We start from the raw sequence: 10,041 nt of genomic DNA, 5'->3' as shown, positions 1-10,041 counted from the left end.
ATTAGCAAGGAGTTGGTGCCAGCTGCCTTAATCGCTTTGCGGAAGAGGGCCCTGAGTGTCACCTTTCTCTGCTTTGGGGGACTATACAAATTTAAGAGGAAGACGCTCGGTTCCTCCTTTCGTCCCGTAAGTATTTCCAATAGCACTGCCTCAATTTCTTTCGAGTTTATTTCGTGCTCAATAGCTGCAATATTCCTCTTAATCAACGTTGTGACGCGAGATTTCTCACCCCTGTCACTTGAAAAAGCTTGGTATCCTGAGTTTCGCTATTTTGCCCTTCTCCTGCAGGGCTATCACTAGCGGTTTCTCATCTAATAGCGTCAGATATTGTTGCACTAACGCCCGCTTGCGTTGGAAGCCGCGACAGTTCCACTGCCAGATTAACGACTCACTTCGTGCGCCTCTGGTCAATTTGGAGCGGGTCGAATTTTTCCTCAGCTTTTTGCTGCCGTTCTCCGATGGCAACTAATTCTGCCCTTTGCTTTTGAACTTCACCCGTAAGGGCTTGTATCTGGCTTTGAGTTTGACTTATTGCTCCCATAATTTGGGCCTTGAAAGAATCAAATTTGGCTTCGATTTTGGCTTCTAATGTTTTCTCCAGTGCCACCAACGGATCAGCGTCTTCCGCTTTGCGTTTCGGTGGAGGCGGTCTAGCCAATTCTAAAATCATCTTTTCCTCCTCTGGTGCCGCAGGCTGCGTGGAAGTCTCAGCCCTAGAGGCCGAGGGGGTTGGTTGCAGTACCAATTTTGTTAATCTCGGGGGGGAGGGGGACCCCGTACACTACTGCAATCTTGGTTTCCGCAACTCTTGAGTGAGCGTATTAGCGACCTCTTTAAGCTCCCCAACTTCTTTCCTTAATTTATCGATCTCCTCGTCCTTCTTATTTTTGCCTGGGAAACCTCACTGCCAAAGCTTGCACCTTTTCGATCCCTGCTTGGGCTCCGCTTCTTTGTCCACGCGTTCGCCGGGACCCGGGAACTTGATCTCCCCCCGGGTCTGGATCCGGAGTGCGCCCCGGGTGCGGGAGCTCGAGTGGTTGCGCTGCTGCTTCCCCCCGGTGGTCTCCCCCAGCCTCGGGAAGGCGTCGCTTCTGGCGCGAAAGTCCTCGTTTTCGCGCCTGACCTTGAAACGACCTCGGAGATTCCCCTCGGTGGTCGCTCCGGCTTGCCCCTTTTTCTGAATTTGCTGATGCTGTTGCATGTTGATCTTGCGTTCCCATATCTTCTTCTTCACCTCGTAAGGAACACGATAGAGTTCTCTACATTTTTTGTCACCGAGCGGGTGTCCTCTCCCGCACAGTTGGCACTTGGACTAGCATAAATGGTTTTGTGGCGGTTTTTCCATGCCACAGCCACGGCATTTCACATTTCCGGGGTCCGGGCAGACGTCTTCGTGGTGCCCGAGCCGGCTGCAGGCGTTACAAACCTCGTACGTCTTGCGGTAGAGTACGCAGCGTTGCGCCACGGGCGTCAGTCGCACCCAGCACGGTACCTCTCTGTCTTCGAAGAGTATTAAACTGTCCTCGATACTCTTCCGAGTCTTCGCACTCCTAGGACCGGAGGATTCCCGTAGATTTGCAGCCTTTTCAAAATATCTTCGTCCGAGAAGGGCAAAGGGACTTCATGAACGACGCCTTTCCCGCGGTCCTCCGGCATAGCGATGTACGTAGTCATTTCTATATTTTCCCCTTCAAACATGAGGAGCTTGAAGTCGGCGTATTTTCTCTTCCTCTCTGCGCTGACGGTGGCGACGAGAATGGAATGTTGCTTCACGTTCATCAAGATGACGTCCTCCCCGGCCGCGTCTGGGCTGACACCAGCAACCCTAAGTATTACGTCGGCCAAATACGCACTTCCGTATTTCATCATACGTGTGAGACCGCCGTGGGGCCTCATGACTAGTTTGTCGGCGCCGTCCGGAACTCGGGCAAACTGCCCTTCAACCGACTTTGCCGCCAGCTTCCTCCCTGCGAGCTTCTCGGCGTCTCGCTGCCGTTCCATATGGCGTGCCTCGTTGTCAAACTAGGGGGGCCGCTTTCCCTTTCTTCTTACTAACGTACCATTGTCCTGGCACGTTCAACTCTTCCGGATCAATCCCCGTACCTTCCACGGTCTCCATCATGGCTAAATCAGTCTCCGAGCGGAGCCTCAGCCGCCGCCGCCGACGACTTCTGGCCGGTGGGTCTAAGCTTAGGCTTAGCTCACGACATGGCTCGTCGAACACTGCAGAGCCTCGATATTCGTGAAAAACGAGGGCCCACCTTGAAAAAAATGATGATATCCTAGGTGTCCGTTCGTCACGTGCCGTTGATTCCAGTTAAAATTTTAAAAAATACCCGGTGTCCGAAATTAGAGGAGCATAAGCGAGACACGTCCGCACTCCATCCAATCTTCTTCGTCCTTTTTCAAGAGCTATCGTCGCAGCTGATAATCTTTGTTGTGACGTCACACGTATGAGCCACGGTCGTCTCCGCGCGCTCTCTAGTGCTGCTCTTATTCGGTGCCTAGGGAGGCGTAGGGATCTTTTATTCCCTCAACAGAAAAACGTAACGAAGACAGACGGCGCAGCAATCTTTCGGCTCCTCCCCCCACTATGTCATAACACAAAGAATATTTTTGTTGACAAGTTTAGCGACCCAGCAATCGGTGTGGGACTCAATCACGCTGCTGGCTCAGCTATTCTTGCGCCGCATTACTTCACTTTTTAAAAAAACGCATCGCCCCGATGCACCACAAATAGAGATCGGTCACTCAAAACAAGAAAAGGGAAAAACTACAGAGTCACCTCAAACGCAGACATTCAAAGTCCTGGCAAGCGTAGTTCAGATCGAGTCGGACGAAGTGAATCACCTTTGTGCCGGAGAGTGCGGCGTCACAATGTTTATGTTCCGTAAGGCAACGCCTTGCGTCAACGAATTGGTGTTCAGATCCACACACGTTAGCGGGGCTGGAATAGGGCGTCGTGGCGACCAAGTTTGCACCGGCCAGCGGCAGCAAGTTGTGCGCAGTGTTGCCAATTTAGAGGGTTTCCCACTAAACTTAGCGGTTTTTGGTTCTGTTTAGCGGGATAATTTATTGTTCTGCGGGTGGCGGGATTTTTAGCCGGTTTATACAATCTGGGTGGTTCTTTTTCTTAGAGATATAGCAGTTTTAGATGCATTCACTGTCAACTACGCACCTGTCGTATCCGTAATCAGCCGCAGTCATCTTTCCTTACTCTCAGTAATGTTCTTGTTTGTGAGAGTAACGCCTGTGACGTCATCAAAACATTAAGGCGTCGAATATCGGAACATGCATCCCTGCTTTGTGCGTGCATGGTTGAACAGCATGAATGTTCCAATGTTCCTTTGACGTTTTTGTCACTGCGGGTTCCTATCACATGGACGAATAACGTTTTAGCGAACAGCGACATTTGAGCGAATCGAAGTTTTAGCGAATAATGGGGGCGCGCGTTACCTACCCATCCGCCGCGGTGCGCTTACGCCGCTTCGCAGCGACAGCCCGCGGCGGCTCATTAAAAATATGTGAACCGACTTGGTCCACCCGAAAGACGCCGCTCTGCGGCGTCCGACTATTCACTAACGTGTCATTCGGTGAAACGTGGGCGTTCGCTAAAGCGTCATTCGATCAAGCGAGTGCCCCCCCCCCCCCCCCCCCCCCCCCCTGCGAAGCACGTAAATTTCGTCGCGCACGCTGCAACGAAGAAGCATGTTTCAGCCGCTGCACCTTTCTCCTCTGGCAGGCAGACGACTCTACGAGTTGAACTAAATTCTGACCAGTCACGCACTGCTGAGGGTCCCTTGCAATGTTCCAATTCGCTCACTCCGCAGTTTTGGCTTCGGATAACGTTGGAATTCGGATCACCTCGGTGAACTGTGGTGTGGCGTGACGGATGTCTGGTCAAAAAGAAAGGAAAGCTTTCTTTCAGATGACACTGATATAATCTATACTGTTATTATACCTTCGGCAAGAATTACAGCAAAACAAATTGATAAAAAGTAATTTTTGCAATGTGTTTTGAATATAGCGGTTTTTAGCGGTTTTCGGGATTCTGTCTGCGGATTTTCAATTTTTGAGTTGGCAACACTGGTTGTGCGGCTTGAATCAAACTGCGGCTGTGCTGGCGGACTTCCTCCGCTCGCTGAGTGGCGAAACGAGCGTCGTCGTCCTGTTCTTCTTCGTGGTCGGTATCCCACTCGTCGTCGGTATCGTCATGGTTTCTTCATCAAGGTGGTCGTCAAGTTCGTAGTAGGGGTCGTCGTTGAGGTCATCATCCGTGTCGTCCTTGGGGCGCCGTCGAACTTGTCGTCCGGATTGCTGCCGAAGTCGTAGTCGAGATCGTCGTCGATGTCATTCTTCAAGTCGTCGCTTCTGTCACCGTCAGTGTCGTCGTTAGTCTCGTCGTCAAGATCGAAGCCAATGTTTCTCGTCGAGGCCGTAGTCGAGTTGGTAGTTGACGGAGTAGCCGGGATTCATCTTTGGAGTCGTTCTATGTTTCATCGTCGGCGTCTTTATCAAAGTTGTCACCATATTATTGTTGAGGCCGTAGCCAGAGGCTTTCCCGAGTACATAGTCCGGGTCTTTTTTTAAGTTAATACATCTTTTCCTGTAAATATGCGTTTATTTACACTATGTACAGTTTAAGCCGAAAAGAATCTATCCATTGCTCATGGCGTTTTGGAATCAGACTGTCCCTGCTATCGCGGGTGCGTGCGTGCTTTTCTTGAGCCTCGTCTTCGTCTTGCTTGACCGCGATATATATCATATCCCCCTTCTTGATTAACACCCAGTACATAGTCTTTAAAGTGTGCTGGCTGCTTAATCTGGCGACCCCCTCGGGCAGTCCTTGAACCGGGCGCGTCCTGGCCTGGACGTCCGCGTTGTCGTCCACGGTGTCTCTGCCCTGGACTTCAGCATTATTGTCCACGGTGCCTCTGTCCTGGACGTCAGTATTATTGTACCCGGTGCATCTGTTCTCGGGCTGTGTCATTTGTGACTCGTCTATGTCCTCCGTGGCTGGGTAGATTAAGAATGGCGAAGCTTTTTCTTTGCCCTCTAGAGTTTCCAAGTGTGAACTTCCGGGGCGAATATGATCAACCTGTCGACGCTGAAGTTTTCCGTCCTCTGTTCTTGTTTGAAATGATCGAATACCTAGCGGTTTCATGATTACCGCGATAACCCGAGTTGGTCTTCCACCGAAATTTCTCACGTAGACGGTTTGGCCTGCCGAGTAATCTGCCGTTACTCCGTCCGTCGGATCTTCTCGGTCTTCGCTTGTCGACGAGCTTTGATTCATGAGATCGAGAGGTGTGGCGATCCGTCGGCCGAACATTGCTTCGGCGGGTGTTTTGCCCGTGGAGGTTGAAACTGTCGTATGCTGCCTGAACAAAAACCTGGCGATTCTGCACTGGATTGTTCCTTCCTTGAGTTTCAGGAGGGCCTTTTTTGTTTCGCCCACCATACGCTCCGCTTGCCCGTTTGTGGCCGGATGATATGGGGCGCTGCTGTAGTGTTTGGTGCCGTTTCTCGTTAAGAACTCATTCATTTCGTTCGACACGAAATTTGGTGCGTTGTCGGAGAAAAGGATTCTGGTTACTCCAAAAGTTGCAAAGGTGGAGCGAAGGGCGTCGATGATGCGTGTAGACGTCGTGGAGTGCAACGGCCTCACCTCCAGCCACTTCGAGTAAGCGTCGACGACGATGAGGTACGATATCCCGTCGATTGGTTCGGCGAAGTCGATGTGAATTGTCTCCCAGGGTCGAGTGGCAGGTGACCAGTCAGGCGTTGGTACCGTAGACTTGGCCCGATGATGTTGTTGGCACGTCTCACACGCAGCTGCGGTTGCTTCGATGTCTGCGTTAAGCCTCGGCCACCAGAAATGGCTCCGAGCGGTACTTTTTATGGCAACAATACCCGGGTGGTTGGCGTGCAGCATTTTCAAAGCTTGCTCGCGTGCTGCTTTTGGTAGAACAACACGTGCCCCCCACGTCACACTGCCGTTGTGTGTTGCCAACTCGAGTTCTCTGCGCTTGTACGGTGCGAACTCGTCTCCTGTCCAGTTTGTGGTGGTTCCGTCTTGTTGTCCTTAGTAGACTTTTGACAAAACGGAGTCTTCCTTGGTTAGACGCGCGATGCGTTGACCCCTCAAGGGTGGGCACTCCATTGCTTCGAGCATAAGTACATCTCCTGGTGGTGCGGCTTCGTCCTTCATAATTGGCAGTGGTAGACGGCTGAGTGCGTCCGCGTTCTGGTGCGCCTTGCCTTGTCGGTAACGCAACTCGTAGTCGCAACAGCCAAGTAGAAGGCACCATCGGGTCATGCGTGGTGACAGCATTACCGGAATCTGTCTACCTTGGCTCATTATCCCCAGAAGTGGCTTGCGATCGGTGTACACGGTCACTTGTCGCCCGGCGACGCACTGGTGGAAATGTTTCATGCCGAAGATGATGGCTAGTCCTTCCTTATCCAGCTGAGCGTAATTACGTTCGCTTTTGCCCAGTGTTCTGGATGCGTAGGCAAATTGGAGCTTCTTCTCCGGCGTCGTCCAGCTGCGACAGAACTGCCCGAACACCGTATGGTGATGCGTCGCAAGACAAAACATGTTTCCGCTTGTCGTCATAGTGAGCGAGCAGGGGTGCTGAACTAAGCAGCACCTTCAGCTCTTTGAAAGCCTTGTGCTCTTCGTTCCCCCAATGCCAGTTGGCGTCTTTGTCAAGCAGTCGATGCAGCCTTTCGGCGGTGGATGCCCTGTTCCACAGAAAACGACTGTAGAAGCTCAGCATTCCAAGAAAGGCTTGGAGCTCCTTTTTGTTGCTCGGTTCCGGGGCTTCCGTGATGGCCTTTACCTTCTCGGATGTCGGTCTCACGCCATTAGCGTCAACGTGGTAGCCTAGCAGTTCTATCGCTGGAACCCCGAATTTGCATTTGGCTTGGGAGACCCGAAGTCCGGCTTCCGCGAGGCGTTGAAGAACGGCTTTCAAGCGTTCTAAGTGTTGCTCTTCAGTTGCCCCTGTGACCATTATGTCGTCAAGGTATGCTCCCGTGCCTTCGATGCCTGGCAACAGCGTGTCCATGAACTGTTGAAACAGCAAAGGCGCAACCGAAATTCCGAAAGGAACTCGTTTAACGCGAAAGAGCCCCATCGGTGTCGTTACAGTTAGTAACTCTGCTGTGGCGTCGTCCACTCGCAATTGCTGGTACGCTTGTTGCAGATCTATCTTCGAGATCTTTCCTCCCCGTACGATGGACAACAGGTCTGGTGCTGTGGGAAGCGGATATGCGTTTGCCTTGAGTGCCGGGTTGACCGTGCACCGATAGTCCCCACATAGCCGTAGTGTACCGTTCTTTTTTCGGACGATGAATAAGGGTGTTGCCCAGGATGACGACTTTACAGGCTCCAAAATGTTCTGTGCCTGAAGCTTGTTCAGCTCTTCATGTACTGCTGTTCGCAGAGCGAAAGGCACAGGTCGACTCTTCAGGAATTTTGGAGCTACGTCCTGCTTGAGGTCTATGTGTAGCGGTTCGCCGACATGACCATCGAGCTCTCCTTCGAACACTTGCCCATGGGTTCTTAGTAGATCTTCCAGGGTTGTTGAAGACACTGAGTATACGCCGGAAACCTTAATCTTCAACGCAGGAAACCAGTCCCGACCAAGCAGACTTGCTCCCTTTCCGTTAACCACGTAGAGGTCCAGACGAGCGTCTTTGTCCTTGAATCGTACGTTGACCGGCACCTTGCCGGCCAGTTGCATCTTGTCTCCAGCCCAGACGCACAAGGAGAGGTCGCAAGGTTCTAGCTTAGGAGGTCGTCCCTGCCAAAGACGTTTGTATGTTTCGGAGCTGATTATGGAGTGGGAAGCTCCGGAATCCACTTCCATGTCGAGGTGTCGTCCGTTCACGAGTAGCTCCGCGATGACCCGCGAGGTGTCTCCCTGGGTAACGCTGTTGACAGCAAAAATATCACCATGCGTCTCATGCTCTGTTGCGTCCGCGTGATGCGTGCGACACTTCGATTCCTCTTGGGACTTGCGCTGGGCTCTGCGTTTGAAGCAGGCCTCTTCTAGATGGCCTTTCTTGCGGCAAAATGTGCAAGTTGCTTTGATATGCTTGCAGACATCCGGCGAGTGCGAGCCTGTGCAGCGGAAACAAGGTTTCTTCGCCGTTTTTCCGCCCTTGGAGGTCTTGACTGTGGACGTGCTCTGGACCTTCCCTTCTTTTTCACCTTGAATGTGACGTTGCTGGCTGGCAGCAGACTCGGTAGCCACGGCAATCGCGTAAGCTCGGTCGAAGGTGATGTGACGTTCGACCAGCAAGCGTTGCTGTAGGCGTGGGTCCTTAATGCCACAGATGAAACGGTCACGGAGCATGACATCTAAAGGCAGAACGGTAGAAAATTCAGCTCCTGGTGTTTGTGCGGCCTGGGCCGCTTGTGTCACCTCGCTGGACGAACTAGCGGTTGTAGCCGTAGTAGTCCTGGCCGGCACGTTAGTCACCGTTCCGAAGTTGCAGTCCGCTGCGATCTTGCGGAGGGCGGCGACGTAATCAGCGATGGTCTCTGCCGGTGCTTGGTTTCGCTGATGGAACTTGAAACGGCTGAGCAGTTCTGCCGGCTTCGGGTCGCAGTGTTCGCTGAGGAGTTTCACAATGTCTCCAAACTCGACTTCCGAAGGCTTTCTAGGAGCTAGTAGAGCCCGTACGGTGTCGGAGGTCGACTCACCGCATGATGTGAGCAGAACTGCTCGCTTCTTCACGGGGCTGGTTATGTCCTTGGCTTCGAAGTAGAACTCAAGGCGTTCCAACCATGAACTCCAGTTCCCTCCGGGGTTAAATGCCGGAATTCGTCCGTGAGAGCCGTAGTCTTCCATCTTCAGGGTTCGCGAAACTCCCTCGTCGCCAATTAATACATCTTTTCCTGTTAAATCTGCGTTTATTTACACTATGTACAGTTTAAGCTGAAAAGAAGCTAGCCATTGCTCATGGCGTTTTGGAATCAGACTGTCCATGCTATCGCGGGTGCGTGCGTGCTTTTCTTGAGCCTCGTCTTCGTCTTGCTTGACCGCGATATATATCAGAAGCCATAGTTGAAGTCGTCGTTGATGCCACGGTTTGAGTCCTCCTGTGACGTTTTCGAAAATGTCGTCTTCCCGGTAGTTGTCTTCAGAGTTATCCAAAGTGGTGCGCATCGTGGGCATAGATGGCGCTACCCCGCACCTCCACCAGAATTTCACGCATGCAAACAAACTGGAGTAGTTAAACTTAAAGTTAGCATTTAATGCGGCAAACTTGTGGCGAGAAACATAGCGCAAAACAGACCGTACTTTAAGGGTGACGGAAAGACGACTTACTCAAGAAGCCGTGCGAAGCTGTTTTTGTAAGCTTGTGAGTATCTAAAAGTTTCCTCGCTCGAACAAACACCACGATTCTTGAGTAATTTGGAACTTTCCAGTCTTGCAAACAAAATAAAGCTAAAAGGTCAAGCGCCGGGGGGGGGGGGGGGGGGTCAAATCCAGCCAGCGAGGTGGGATTCCAGCACGATGGTAACTCGACTATTCGCATGCGGCAATATGTTACGAGATGTCAGGTGACGTCGTCAGGTGCTGCCCATTTTCCTGTTATACTTAGCTAGAAATGCGGGCATAAACGGACGGACGGACGGACCGACAACATTTTTGGATCGGTACGTACCGTTCAGTAGTATTACATGCTTGATGATATGTCTGGAAATCATTGAATTCGTTGAGTGACGTGGGTTTCAAGATTTTCATGTTTTCTCAGGGGTCGACCAAAGCCAAATGTCTTCCATCGAATCCAGCATTGGGACAACCGGTAAGTTAGAAAATTTATACAAATTTAGAAAAAAGAACATTGCAGAAAATTTCTTGTATTTAGGATGAGTAAAAATATATTGTTTTATACTTTTACAGGCAAGCCGTAAGTTACGTTATCATTTTCTATTTCGGAATCACGTTAGTGCTCACATTTCTTCATTTGGCCTTTGGACTTTAGACGTTCCTAGTTTTTTCATGTGTTCACCTAATTTCC

General features: G+C 51.3%; 1 pseudogene; it reads right to left on the bottom strand.

Moving 5' to 3' along the window:
• Positions 1-901: 901 nt before the first annotated feature.
• On the bottom strand, positions 902-2,119 carry LOC121833189 (annotated as a pseudogene).
• Between the last annotated feature and the right edge of the window lie 7,922 nt (positions 2,120-10,041).

This window comes from Ixodes scapularis, unplaced genomic scaffold (genome assembly GCF_016920785.2).
Source record: "Ixodes scapularis isolate PalLabHiFi unplaced genomic scaffold, ASM1692078v2 PGA_scaffold7__128_contigs__length_106722199, whole genome shotgun sequence".
NCBI classification, from domain to species: Eukaryota; Metazoa; Arthropoda; class Arachnida; order Ixodida; family Ixodidae; genus Ixodes; species Ixodes scapularis.
The sequence above is the reverse complement of the archived record's forward strand: the minus strand, read 5'-3'. Positions and strand labels throughout refer to the sequence as shown.